The sequence below is a fragment of the Corylus avellana genome, chromosome 5, assembly GCF_965113065.1.
Source record: "Corylus avellana chromosome 5, dhCorAvel1.hap1.2, whole genome shotgun sequence".
In the NCBI taxonomy this organism is placed as follows: Eukaryota; Viridiplantae; Streptophyta; class Magnoliopsida; order Fagales; family Betulaceae; genus Corylus; species Corylus avellana.
Window position 1 is genome coordinate 8,355,098 of NC_142494.1, and position 13,915 is coordinate 8,369,012.

The 13,915-nt window shown below is 38.5% G+C and overlaps 3 pseudogenes across 1 annotated transcript; all 3 read left to right on the forward strand.

Moving 5' to 3' along the window:
- The first annotated feature begins 302 nt into the window (after window positions 1–302).
- LOC132183294 (cytochrome P450 76T24-like) lies at window positions 303–2,001 on the forward strand (annotated as a pseudogene). The gene is made up of 2 exons (XR_015912151.1): window positions 303–1,211; window positions 1,316–2,001. The product of XR_015912151.1 is annotated as a cytochrome P450 76T24-like (transcript).
- A 6,031-nt stretch (window positions 2,002–8,032) lies between these two features.
- On the forward strand, window positions 8,033–10,168 carry LOC132181758 (cytochrome P450 monooxygenase 76AD131 pseudogene; annotated as a pseudogene).
- Window positions 10,169–12,470: 2,302 nt separating this feature from the next.
- On the forward strand, window positions 12,471–13,648 carry LOC148585339 (cytochrome P450 monooxygenase 76AD131 pseudogene; annotated as a pseudogene).
- The last annotated feature ends 267 nt before the right edge of the window (window positions 13,649–13,915 follow it).

Genomic DNA, 13,915 nt, shown 5'->3' on the forward strand with positions numbered 1-13,915 from the left:
AGAAGGAAACGAGTAGGATGTGATGTGAGGTCCAAATATTTTAGGTGGCCTCATTTTTTGGCTTTTGAAATTTGCTTGTTTGTTAGTAGAAGAAAGGACGTATTATCTTTTGCATTCTTGGTGCTAATAATTTCACCCTCGTGCTAAGAATTGGCGCTGCTCTTAGTCAAAGAGATGTTGCAAGAGTAAGACCATGTATTGGGTGACGTTGCATAAATACCCCCCTAACATCTAACTTTTGATCGAGGCATATGCACGGAAGCCCATTGCTTTCTTGTGCTAATTCTAAGCACAAAGGAAAACTGAGTTAATGGAGTACCTGGCATTTGTGCTGCTACTTCTCTTTGTGTTGGCGTCTATTCATGTGCTCGCCTCTAGCTTAAGAGCCTGGAAATCTAGCTTGCCAAGACTTCCTCCAAGCCCCAAGCCCTTTCCAATCATTGGGAACATCTTGGATCTCGTAGGAAACCAACCCCACCGAGCCGTTTCCAAGCTCTCCAAAACTTATGGACCCCTAAATGACTCTCAAGCTTGGGAGCATCACAACCATAGTCATTTCCTCTCCAGATCTAGCCAAGGAAGTACTGTAAAAACGTGGACACGTCTTCTCCAGCTGAACTATCATGGAAAGCAGCCGAACACTTAACCACCACAAATTTTCAATGGGCTGGCTGCCCGCATCGGCTCATTGGAGAAACCTCAGGAAAGTTTCTGCCACACAAATATTTGATCCACAAAAGCTCGATTCCACCCAAGCCATTAGGAGAAAAAGGGTGCAACAACTAGTAGACCATGTAAAAGAGAATTGTAATAGTGGCCAAGCGGTAGATATTGGTCAAGCAGCCTTCACAACTATCCTGAATGCCATATCAAACACACTTTTCTCTACTGACTTGGCAAAGTATTGTTCAAATGCGTCCCAAGAGTTTCTGGAAATCTTAGTGGGTACCATGGAAGAAACTACAAGGTCGAATATTGCAGACTATTTCCCTGTACTTCGTTTTATTGACCCACAAGGTGCACGCCGAAGGCTGACGATTCATTATAAAAATCTTTTTAGGATTCTGGATGGTATAATCAATGAACGATTACAATCAAAAGCATCTTCAAAATGTTCTAAGGCAAGCAGCGATGTACTTGCCTCCCTCCTCAATCTCATTGAAGAAGATAATTCAGAATTGAGCTGTGATGACATCAAACATTTGCTTCTGGTGATTGACTTCACTTCTTCAGAATGCATAATTGTCTTTTCTTTTTCCTATTATATTTTGATCTTTGATCTTAAGTACTCAGCTCAAACACTGTTTTATATCAGGATTTATTTGTTGCCGGGATTAGCGCAACATCAAGCACAGTGGAATGGGTAATGGCAGAGTTACTACATAGCCTTGAAAAAATGGCAAAAGCCCAGAAAGAGCTTGAAGAAGTGCTTGGCAAGGACGAACTTGTTAAAGAATCAGATATCTCAAAGTTGCCTTATCTACGAGCAATCGTGAAAGAAACCTTTCGTCTGCACCCACCAGCGCCTCTCCTAGTTCCCGGCAAAGCCGAGATTGACGTAGAGGTAAGTGGCTTCATCGTGCCCAAGAATGCACAGATACTAGTAAACGTGTGGGCAATGGGATGAGATTCAAGCATATGGCCAAACCCAACTCTTTTTTGCCCGAAAGGATGAGATTCAAAGGTAGAGATTTCGAGCTCATTCCCTTTGGAGCTGGAAGATGGATCTGCCTTGGATTGCCTTTCGCAAACCGGATGGTGCATTTGATGTTGGCCTCTCTTGTCCACCACTTCAATTGGAAGCTTGCAGATGAGATGAAGGCAAAAGATATCGACATGAGAGAGATGTTTGGGCTTTCCTTACATAGAGGCGAGCCCCTCCGGGCTATTCCCATTAATTAGATCCGTGTAATTTTCCTTGTTTTAGGTTTTAGCCAAATATGGATATATGCACATGTCTTTAGATATATGTATAATGTAAGGATTTTGCGCATATGCAGAATAAACGACGACTAGGGTTCTAGAATTTTAAAAATAAAAATAAAGCTTCTAGAATTTTATATTGTTCTTCGGTCATCAAAAATCAACCTTCTTGTCTAAAATTCTTAGTGAAATGTATATATACCCATATCAAAAAATCTAAAATTTATTTAATTTTTGTACTTGCAATAGGCTGTCCTGTTGCAGTATTATTGCTATAATATACGTACATTAATTGTAATAGGACAGCTCCATGTAAGAGCTTGCTCAGTCACAAGCTCGAACAGGTGGAACTTGACATCTATCCAAATAAGTAAAAATTCTCACAGATGTACAAACTCTTCTTTTACTGGAACAGATGACGGCTGATCTCTATTTTCTTCTCTCACTCTGCATCACCTTTTTCTTCTAATCACTTGTTTTTGGCTCCTCCAAAAAAACACCAAGAAAGAAACACTCTTGCTGCCCTTGCACACACGTTTAATCCCTCTCAAATTCTCTCTCACGTTCACATACGTTTTTCTCCACTCTTTTGGTGCTTCACTAATGTTCATGTTTTTGGCACACCTAAAACACAAAGGCTCAATGCCTTTATATAGCACTCAAAAAATCAGTTAAAAGGATTACAAGCTTGACTTGGTGAAGGAAGATAACAAGCAGCCCAAACTATGTAAAAATTCCAAAACCAATTTGGAATAGAAGCTTCAAGTCGACAAACCCCAAACCAAGAGAATAAGGAATAATTGTGTGCCCCACACGTTGACTTGATGAGACCAAGTCAGATGCAATAACAATCTCCACCTTGACTTGAAACCCATCAAGTCTAACAAAACGTATCTCTTCCAGATGTCTCCGCCTCAGCCCCCAAGGGCAATCACACTCCATAAGTGTCACTCAAGTCCAAGTGCCTATTGAAGTTGTGCATAGTACCTGATTTAGACATAACACCATGCCTCCCTATCAGTCTCATTGACCATACAGTTTTCTCTGATGACTTTTTCTTTCTATAGACCCATATGCACCCTTTAGCCTTCTTTACATTAAGTAATTTGCCGATTCCCAAGCTTTACCTCTCTGTCTTGACTCCACCTCTTCGGGCATACCATCTTGAATAGACGATGGATCTCCACTACAAGCTGTTAGAGCAAAAGAAACCATGTTCTCAAAGCCATACCTCTTTGTTGCCCTTTTATCATGTTTCTCTTTGCCTCTTGCTAAAGAATAAGACTCTTCTTCGTGCTGTGAATCTCTTGAAGATTCTTCGGTATCACATTCATCCATGAGTGAACACTGTTCATCAAGCTCCACCTCTACGAATTGTTTCTCTTTATGCATTGTACTTTCAGAAAGCTCATCTAAGTTAACAAACTCAGACTTCTTCGGTTCCTGCTCTGTAACTTTAGGTTCTGCACTTGACCCATCCTTGTACATAGCACACTCATTAAAAGTCAAATTCCGACTTCTAATAATCTTCCAATTTTGATAATCCCAAAATCAATAACCGAAGGCCTCATCTCCATATCCAATGAAGAAATACCTTCTAGATTTAGCATCTAGCTTACTCCAAGTATCAGACTCATCATGAACATACGAAGCACAACCAAAAACCTTCAGATGTGAAAGATTTACCTCTTTTCCACTCCAGACTTCTTCCGGCAGTCTATGGATCAGGGGAACAGAAGGTCCCCTATTTATCAGGTATGCAACAGTGCTTATTGCATCAGCCCAGAAAGTCTTTGATAACCCAGCATGCAACATCATACTCCTAGTACGCTCATTGAGGGTCATGTTCATGCGCTCAGCCATGCCATTCTACTGTGGTGTTCCCGGGATCGTTTTCTCTATTATAATCAAATTCACTGTGCAAAACTGCTTAAACCCCCTATCTTCATATTCTCCTCCCGTGTCTAATCTCAAACACTTGAGCTTCAAGCCCGTTTCAGTCTCAACCATGGCCTTCCATTTCTTAAAAGTCTCAAATATATCAAATTTACTTTTCAAGAAATAAACCCATATCTTCCTGCTTGAATCATCAATAAATGTGATGTAATATCGCGAGCCTCCATGAGATGCCACTGGTGCGGGACCCCACAAATCCATGTGTACCAGCTCCAGCTTTTCAAGCTTAGGTGCTTTGTCAACTTTCATGAAACTCACCTTCTTCTACTTCCCTAGGATGCAGCCTTCACTCAAATCAGAGTCAACTGACTTCAACTTCATAGTTTCCCCTTTGACAGAAGTACTTTCATCCCTTTCTCGCTCATGTGCCCAAGGCTTAGGTGCCATAATTTTTAGTCAGTACCCGTTGTAACATCCCCAGCTTGTTAAGGCTGAGTTTGCCACTTTTCTTCTTTTACAACAAATGTTTTTACAAAGATTTATAAGTCTATCAGAGTACTTGATTTTAAAGGATACGATAAATGTATAAAACATTCTTCAAGAGGTTTTATTACACGGTAAATTAGAAAACATTAAACTTTAGTTGCGAAATATCATATTATTACAATAACTGATATGAAAAGACTTTGAAAATTAATAATTATTCCCGCCCCCATTCCGGCCTCCTATTCCAGCGTCTTTTCTACCTGAAAGCAAGAAATAAAACTGAATGAGCCCAAAGGGGCTCAGCAAGTAAAATCCACAACCATAAATAGTTTTACTCCTTGTTCTTAGTTTTGAAAATCATTTTCACAAATAAATATACATCCAGCCGTAATAATACATGTATGTATGGTTGCATCTCCCGTAGCATATACATACTATTACATCTAGTAATAAATCATCTTTATATCATCATAATGCATCATTATAAATCATCATTGTAAATCATCATTGTAAATCATCATTGTAAATCATCATAGTATATCATCGTTGAAATTATATTATCATTTTCTCATATTAGGGCCCATGTACACTGTTACCCCTGTGTATGAGGGTTGTAGGTCCTTGTGACCATGGCACTGAACTGTGGCGTCAGCCTTGCCCGACCGTCAATTAACTCTTTGTTGGTGCACTCAACGGTCATGTTGATGGAATACCACCTTCTTGCATAGCCTCCTTCAGTGGTTTCGCCTCCATCCAAGTATCGGTACTGAACTCCTCTCATCCTTACTTATCTTGGGGCCAAAAATACTCTCCTCCATACATGTGCCCTCATTTCATAAACATTTAACTCATTTCTTGTACTTTTCTTTGTACTTCTTTTGATGCATCTTAGGGCAACCTGTAGGAGGGTTTATCATCATTCTTCTTTCTTATAATCATCATCATTTCTCAACTTTCTTTTCTCAAAATGGAAACTTTTCCAAACATAAACTTGTTTTACTTAGAAAGCGTTTAAAGAAATATAAACTTTCTAAATAATTCTTTTAGAAATCCTTCATGCATGCAACATATCTCCATGACAGGTAAATAAAAATATCATTTACAGTTTGATACAAGAATGTATAAATAGCATGACATGAAGTAATTTTAGAAGGGCTAGTGAATTTACTTACCTCTAGACTGAAGCTATGATCAGTCTTTAAACTGCTAATTAATCATCTTGAAAAAATATCTTGTTGTTCCATTCTGTTTGGTCACAACTAAATTAATAATAATTCACGAATATCAATTAATTCCAGTCTACTCCTTTAGGGAAGTTAACCCATTAAAATCCAACCCAAAACATCTTATAACTCAGCCCAAAAATAGCGAATTAACTCCCAAAACTAATTCAATATACTTCAAGTGTGAAACCACCCAATATCATCCTGATTAAATAATAATAAAAAAATGGTTCTCATCTAAGACACATTATTCAACTTAAAATCAAATTCCCATAGCTAAAGGAAGAAAAATTTTACCTTTGAAGAACCCCTTTTTATTATTCTGCAAATTTTATTGGCCATCCTCTAAATCTCTGTTTCTCCCCCTTAACATCTTACCCGCTTTCTCTTTGTCATGCTTCTCTGTCCATCTCTCACTCTATTGCAACATCTCTCTCCCCCTGTCTTCTCTTTCTTACATCCGTAAAGCTCCCTCTCTCTGTTTTCTTGTTTCTTGCTCTTCGTTAAGTAATAAAGCAAGGAGAGTAGGTGAAGTTAAGAAAATGCAAAGAAGAGTCCAAGCCGTGTGGTAAAAGAAGGAAGGAAGAAAAATGAAAGGAGTAATGAGTGGTAATAAGTGGCATTGGGGAAAGAGGGGGAAGAGAGGGGTTGGTGTGCTGGTAGAAAATAAGAAAGGAAGAAAAGAAGGAAGAAAAGAAAGCGGGTGGGGGCCTCATGGAAAAAGAGAGGGGAGTGTGGAAATAGAGGAATAAATAAAGGAAAAGAAAGAAAATGATGTGAATTATGCATGAAGGGGCCCGGTCTTATATAATAAGAGATGAGCATTATTAACAACACCTTGGGCTCACTCCTTATTAAAATTATATCTAATCTCATCTAACCATTCTCACACCCTTCTTCGTTTGCTAACACCAAATCAACAATCCCTCAAAGCTAACTTTCCTTCAAATGTATAATATGTATCATTATACCATCATATCTTTTAAAGTCACCAACTAAATTGTCCAGGTATAATCTATCCTAAACCTTAGGATGTAATGATCTCAAATAAAAATTCATTCCTATAATATTCATATAATCCATAAATTCTTCAAGAACAAATCTCATTACTTAATATAAATATTAAGATAATATTATCTTCAAATTCATATCTTTAAATGAGGATTTTAAATTTGGGGCGCTAAACCCGTATCTACAACAACAATTGTATCCTTGCTATTTGTCGTTATATAGAGAGTACCCCTCTTATGACCACGAGCCAAAATTCTGGCTCCCTTGCTGACCTTCCACTTTCCACCATGAAACTGAATTGATTGCCCTTCATCATCAAGCTGTCCCACTGAAATCAGGTTCTTTTTCAGCTCTGGGATATGCCTGACCTTTTGCAGCTTCCATACCGAGTCACTGTGGACTCTAATGTGAACATCGCCTAGGCCCACCACATCCAGCGCCGTTCCATCAGCCAAATACACCTTCCCGAAATCTCCAGCCACATAATTTTCTAGAATTTCACGGATCGCTGTCATTTGAAAAGATAATCCTGAGTCTAGGACCCAAGAATCAAGGGGACTGTTAACATAGAGAAGTAGGGCATCATATACTTCTTCTGTCACTAAGTATGCATAATCATTCTCGGTCTCCTTCTGCAGTTCCCTACAATTCTTCTTGTAGTGGCTAGTCTTGCCACAGTTCCAGCATTGGGTTGTTCTCCGAATCTAGATTTGCTTCTCCCTTTTTTGGATTTTGATCTGCCTTGCCTAGAGTTTCTGTCTTCTCCTCTGCCCCGAGTCTCGAGGTTTAAAGTAGCACCAGAACAAGAGGCTTCACTCGCATCTCTTCTGCGAACCTTTTCATTGAGAACCAAATCCCTAACATCTTCATAGCTCCGTTTACTCTGCCCCTGCAGAGTTACTCACAGCCATCCCCACGGCTTCCCGGCTATTTGGCAAATACACCAAGACAATCAACGCGCGAATCTTATCATCAAAATCAATTTCTACCAAGGACAATTGATTTGTGATTGTGTTGAACTCATTGAGATGTTGTGCTACCGAAGCCCCTTCCGCCTTCTTTAGGTTGAACAATTTCTTTATCAGATGCACCTTGTTGTCAGTCAACGGTTTATCATACATACTTGATAAAGCCGCCATTAGAGTTGCTGTGGTCTGTTCCTTTACAAGGTTGTGTGCAACTGTCTTTGGCAATGATAACCTGATAACTGCTACGGCTTTATGATCAAGAAGAGTCCACTCGCTATCATACATGTCGTCGAGTTGTTGATAAAGGTCCTTCCCATAAAGAATATCTTCAATTTGCACATTCCAATACCCAAAATCTGTGTCGTCGAACTTCTCGATCCCTATCTTTCCTTCTTCTACTGCCATCGTTCCCACTCGAACCAAAAGCTTTGATACCAGTTGTTAGGAAATTAATCATATTTCCCAAGATTCGTGAGATATGAAAAACAAGAAAAATGTGGAATAACAAGATTAGGCAATCAACATATGGCACCAAGATTTAAGTGGTTTGGCTTAACAAGCCAACATTCTCTGGCAGAGACGACCCGAAGAAAATTCACCATAAAAAAATGAATACAATAATAGTAGAGAGAAAATCACTCAGATCCTAAAGCCTCAATACACCCAAATCTCATTATCACACAAGAGAGATTATTCCCAAAATACAATACAAAAGACATATGTACAAACTCTTCTTTTGCTGGAACAGATGGCGGCTGATCTCTGTTTTCTTCTCTCACTCTGCAGCACCTTTTTCTTCTAATTGCTTGTTTTTGGCTCCTCCAAAAAACACCAACAAAGAAACACACTTGTTGCCCTTGCACACACTTTTAATCCCTCTCAAATTCTCTCTCACGTTCACATACGTTTTTCTCCACTCTTTTGGTGCGTCACTAATGTTCACGTTTTTAGCACATCTAAAACACAAATGCTCAATGCCTTTATATAGCACTCAAAAAATCGGTTAAAAGGATTCCAAGCTTGACTTGGTGAAGGAAGATAACACGCAGCCCAAACTATGTAAAAATTCCGAAACCAATTTGGAATAGAAGCTTCAAGTCGGCAAATCCCAGACTAAGAGAATAAGGAATAATTGTGTGCCCCACACGTTGACTTGATGAGACCAAGTCACATGCAATAACAGGAACATCTTGGACCTCGTACGAAACCAACCCCATAGAGCCGTTTCCAAGCTCTCACAAACGTATGGATCCCTAATGACTCTCAAGCTCGGGAGCATGACAACCATAGCCGTTTCCTCTCTGGATGTAGCCAAGGAAGTACTGCAAAAACACAACCAAGTCTTTTCCGGCCAAACTATCCCAGATGCTGCCCGAGCACTCAACCACCACAAATTTTCAATAGGGTGGCTGCATCCCACATTGAGCAGTTGGAGAAACCTCAGGAAAGTTTCTACCATGCAAATATTTGCTCGACAAAAGCTCGAATCCACCCAAGCCATTAGGAGAGAAAATGTGCAACACCTATTAGACCATGTAAAAGAGAATTGAAATAGTGGCCAAGCAGTAGATATTGGTCGAGCAGGCTTCATGACTAGTCTGAATGCCATATCAAACACACTTTTCACTACAGACTTAGCAGAGTATTGCTCAAATGCGTCCCAAGAGTTTCTGGAAATCATAGTGGGTACCATGGAAGAAGCTGGAAGGCCGAATGTTGCAGACTATTTCCCTGCACTTCGTTTCGTTGACCCACAACGTGCACGCCAAAGGCTGAAGATTTATTTTAGAAATTGTTTTAGGACTCTGGATGGTATAATCAATGAACGATTACAATTAAGAGCGTCATCATCAAAGGATTCTAAGGCAAGCAGCGATGTACTTGATTCCCTCCTCGATCTCACTCAAGAAGATAATTCAGAATTAAGCTGCGACGACATCAGACATTTGCTTCTGGTGATTGACTACCTTTTTTGAACTTTTCTTTCCTTTCAATTATATTTTGATAAGAAATAAACTTCAGCAAAGTGCTCACACATTACATTTAACCAGGATTTATTTATTGCGGGGATTGACACAACATCGAGCACAGTGGAATGGGCAATGGTAGAGTTACTACGGAAACCTGAAAAAATGGAAAAAGCCCGAAAAGAGCTTAAAGAAGTGCTTGGCAAGGACGAAAATGTTCAAGAATCGGATATCTCAAAGTTGCCTTATTTATGAGCAATAGTGAAAGAAACCTTTCGTTTGCACCCACCAACACCTTTCCTAGCTCCCCACAAAGCAGAGACAGACAAAGAGGTGTGTGGCTTTACCGTGCACAAGAATGCACAAATACTAGTAAACGTGTGGGCAATGAGACGGGATTCAAGCATATGGCCAAACCCAGATTTGTTTGTGCCTGAAAGATTTTTAGAGAAGGATATAGACTTCAAAGGCGGAGATTTCGGGCTCATTCCCTTTGGAGCTGGAAGAAGGATTTGCCCTGGATTGCCTTTGGCCAACCGGATGGTGCACTTGATGTTGGCAACTCTAGTCCACTACTTTTAATTGGAATCTGGCAGATGAGTTGAAGGCAAAAGATTTAAACATGAGTGAGACATTTGGAATTACCTTACATAAGGCTGAGCCCCTCCCGGCTATTCCCATCAGATTTGGGTAATTTTCATTGCTTTTGTTTTTAGCGGAATATGGATGTATGCGCATGTCTTTATATTATATGGGTATAATTAAAAGACATGCGCATACATTTGTCTTTGTTGTTTTTGTCATGGATTGTGCAATTGAAGGTGAAAGTATTAGTAGTATTTCTCGAGAGGAGAATACTTATAATATCTTGTGACGTGACACATGGCAATCAGAGATCAAGCCAACTCAGCAAAGCAATAGTTCAGTCTATCGAGCCTTGTTTAGTACTTTAGCAAATTAAAAATTTTATATATAGGTCAAGCTTCCAGCTTAAAATTTCACATAACTTTCTCTTTTCTTTCTAGATTCTTTGATTTTAAGTTGATTCTAGTGTAAGGGATTCTTGAATAACAGAGCGCTGCAAAAGTGGATTCTTGGTATAGAAGTTCAAAATTTTCTGTTTAAGCAGAATCTATGAGGTGGATAATCTAGACTTTAGCTTTTTATTTATTGAAGTTATTTTTGTGTCGTCGTAATCTTCATATATATAAAGCATACATAGTTAAACAACGTGTTTCCTCTCTCCATGCTACCTTTGAATTTTGGTAAAAACCTTTGTATGATAGTTTTCTTTTGGGCTTCTGGATTTCCTTACGATAAGGTTGAAGATAAGGTTAGTAAAGGAATAAAGGGGATGCCAGAAGGAAGGAGAATTCCATTATATTAAGGGGTATTATAGTAAAGTATAGTAAGTAGTTATATTTAATTTATAGAGTTGGCCATTATAGAAAGGTAGAAATTGATAAAATTGAATATTTAATTAGTTTAAAATTGATAAAATTGAATATTTAAAATTAATTATGGTATCACTCAAAAAAATTACTTAATTATAGTAGCAAATCTTATAAAATTGAAAATATTAAGATAAAAAAGGAATTACCCTCTTAATTAATACTATAAATAGATGTTGTGAAAATTAGATGCATTCATTCATTCAGCAAGCCCTCGACATTCCACAATCCAAACAATAACCTTCAAGTTTGATCAAGCAATTAATGCGTGTGGCCTACTTAAACCACAAAAATTAAAAATGTAAAATTTATCCATCCTTTCTTGTAAAATGGTTTGCTAGAATGTAAATTTTAAATAATTGTTAATTAAAATTAATTATTAAGATTTGAAGATGGGTAATGAGTAATGATTAAAATTACACTTTAATCCCGAAATTATCTCATGGATGTGGCAGTGCCAATGATCAACCCTTATTAAAAAAAAAAATAATTAAAACCATAATTAACACAGAAATATTAACAAGATCAAATAATAATATGACAAAAGTATAATTTCTAAGTTATTCTTGTTAAATTGTCCAGATGGCCGGTTGATTTCTTGAAAATTTATTGCAAAGACAAAAGAAGGAATAATGAGGATGTCATGAGCTCCAAATATATTATTATTATTATTATATATACATGAAAGGTTGCATGCCTGTTGATTTCTTGAAAATCTTTGTTTTAAAAAAAAAAAAAAAAAAAAAAAAAATTATACATAAAGGGTCGCATGCTTGTTGATTTCTTAAAAATTTATTGCAATTAATACAAACCTAGGAATGACGAGGATGAGGGCTCGAAATGTTAAAGAGCTCTCAATTTTTATTTCACAATACTTAACCTACTTTTAAATTAGTCAATGTTAAAATAAAAAATAAAAAAATAAAAATACTGTTGATTCAGAATATTATAAAATATATATATATATATATATATATATATATATATAAAATATTCCCAAAACGTTGCTAATAACTTTATAATTTTTGTTCAGCAGAAAACTTTTCCGTTTCCTGATCCGATCTTAGCCACTTCTAAGCACAAAGCGAAATTGAGTTAACGGACTACCTAGTGTTTGTGCTGCTACTTCCCTTTGTGTTGGCATCTATTCATGTGCTCGCCTGTGGCCTAAGAGCCTGGAAATCTGGCTCGCCAAGACTTCCTCCAGGCCCCAAGCCTTTTCCAATCATTGGGAACATCTTGGACCTCGTAGGAAACCAACCCCACCGAGCCGTTTCCAAGCTCTCCAAAACTTTTGGACCCCTAATGACTCTCAAGCTCGGGAGCATGACAACCATAGTCATCACCTCTCCAGATCTAGCCAAACAAGTACTGCAAAAATATGACCACATCTTTTCCAGCTGAACTATCCCAGATGCTTTCCGAGCACTCAACCACCACAAATTTTCAATGGGGTGGCTGCATCCCACGTCGAGTCGTTGGAGAAACCTCAGAAAAGTTTCTGCCACTCAAATATTTGCTCCACAAAGGCTCGATTCCACCCAAGCTATTAGGAGAAAAATGGTGCAACAACTAGTAGACCATGTTAAAGAAATTTGTAATAGTGGTCAAGTGGTAGATATTGGTGGAGCAACCTTCACAACTAGCCTGAATGCCATATCAAACACACTTTTCTCTAAAGACTTGGCAGACTATTGTTCAACAGCGTCTCAAGAGTTTTTGGAAATCATATTGGGTACCGCGAAAGAAGCTGGAAGGCCGAATGTTGCTAACTATTTCCCTGCACTTCGTTTTGTTGACCCACAAGGTGCACACCGAAGGCTGAATATTTATTTAAGAAATTGTTTTAGGACTCTTGATGGTATAATCAATGAACGATTACAATTAAGAGCATCATCATCAAACGCTTCCAAGGCAAGCAGCAATGTACTTGATTCCCTCCTCGATCTCACTCAAGAAGATAATTCAGAATTAAGCTCCGACGACATCAGACATTTGCTTCTGGTGATTGGCTACCTTTCTTGAACTTTTTCTTTCCTTTCAATTATATTTTGATAAGCAATTAATAAACTTAGGCAAAGTGTTCTTAACACACACGCACTACTTTATACCAGGATTTGTTTATTTCGGGGATCGACACAACATCAAGCACAGTGGAATGGGCAATGGCAGAGTTACTACGCAACCCTGAAAAAATGGCAAAAGCCCGGAAAGCGCTTGAAGAAGTGCTTGGCAAGGACGAACATGTTCAAGAATCAGATATCTCAAAGTTGCCTTATCTACGAGCAATAGTGAAAGAAACATTTCGTTTGCACCCACCAGCACCTTTCCTAGCTCCCCACAAAGCAGAGATTGACAAAGAGGTGTGTGGCTTTACCGTGCCCAAGAATGCACAAATACTAGTAAACGTGTGGGCAATGGGACAGAATTCAAGCATATGGCCAAACCCAGATTTGTTTGTGCCTGAAAGATTTTTAGAGAAGGATATAGACTTCAAAGGCAGAGATTTCGATCTCATTCCCTTTGGAGCTGGAAGAAGGATTTGCCCTGGATTGCCTTTGGCCAACCGGAAGGTGCACTTGATGTTGGCATCTCTAGTCCACTACTTTAATTGGAATTTGGCAGATGAGATGGAGGCAAAAGATTTAAACATGAGTGAGACATTTGGCATTACCTTACATAAGGCTGAGCCCCTCCTGGCTATTCCCATTAGATTTGGGTAATTTTCATTGCTTTTGTTTTTGGTCGAATATGGATGTATGCGCATGTCTTTATATTATATGGGTATAATTTAAAGACATGTGCATACATCCGTCTTTGTTTTTTTTGTTTTTCCATGCTTGTCTTATTGTCCTGGTGTTTGGGCTTAGGACGTGACTAAATTTCTGGCCTTTCGGATCGAGAAGGACTAGTTTTGGCGTGGTGCTTTTACTCATGCCTCGAAAACGGCTACCTATGTCCCGGATTGAATCTGCGTCGGACAAATCTGT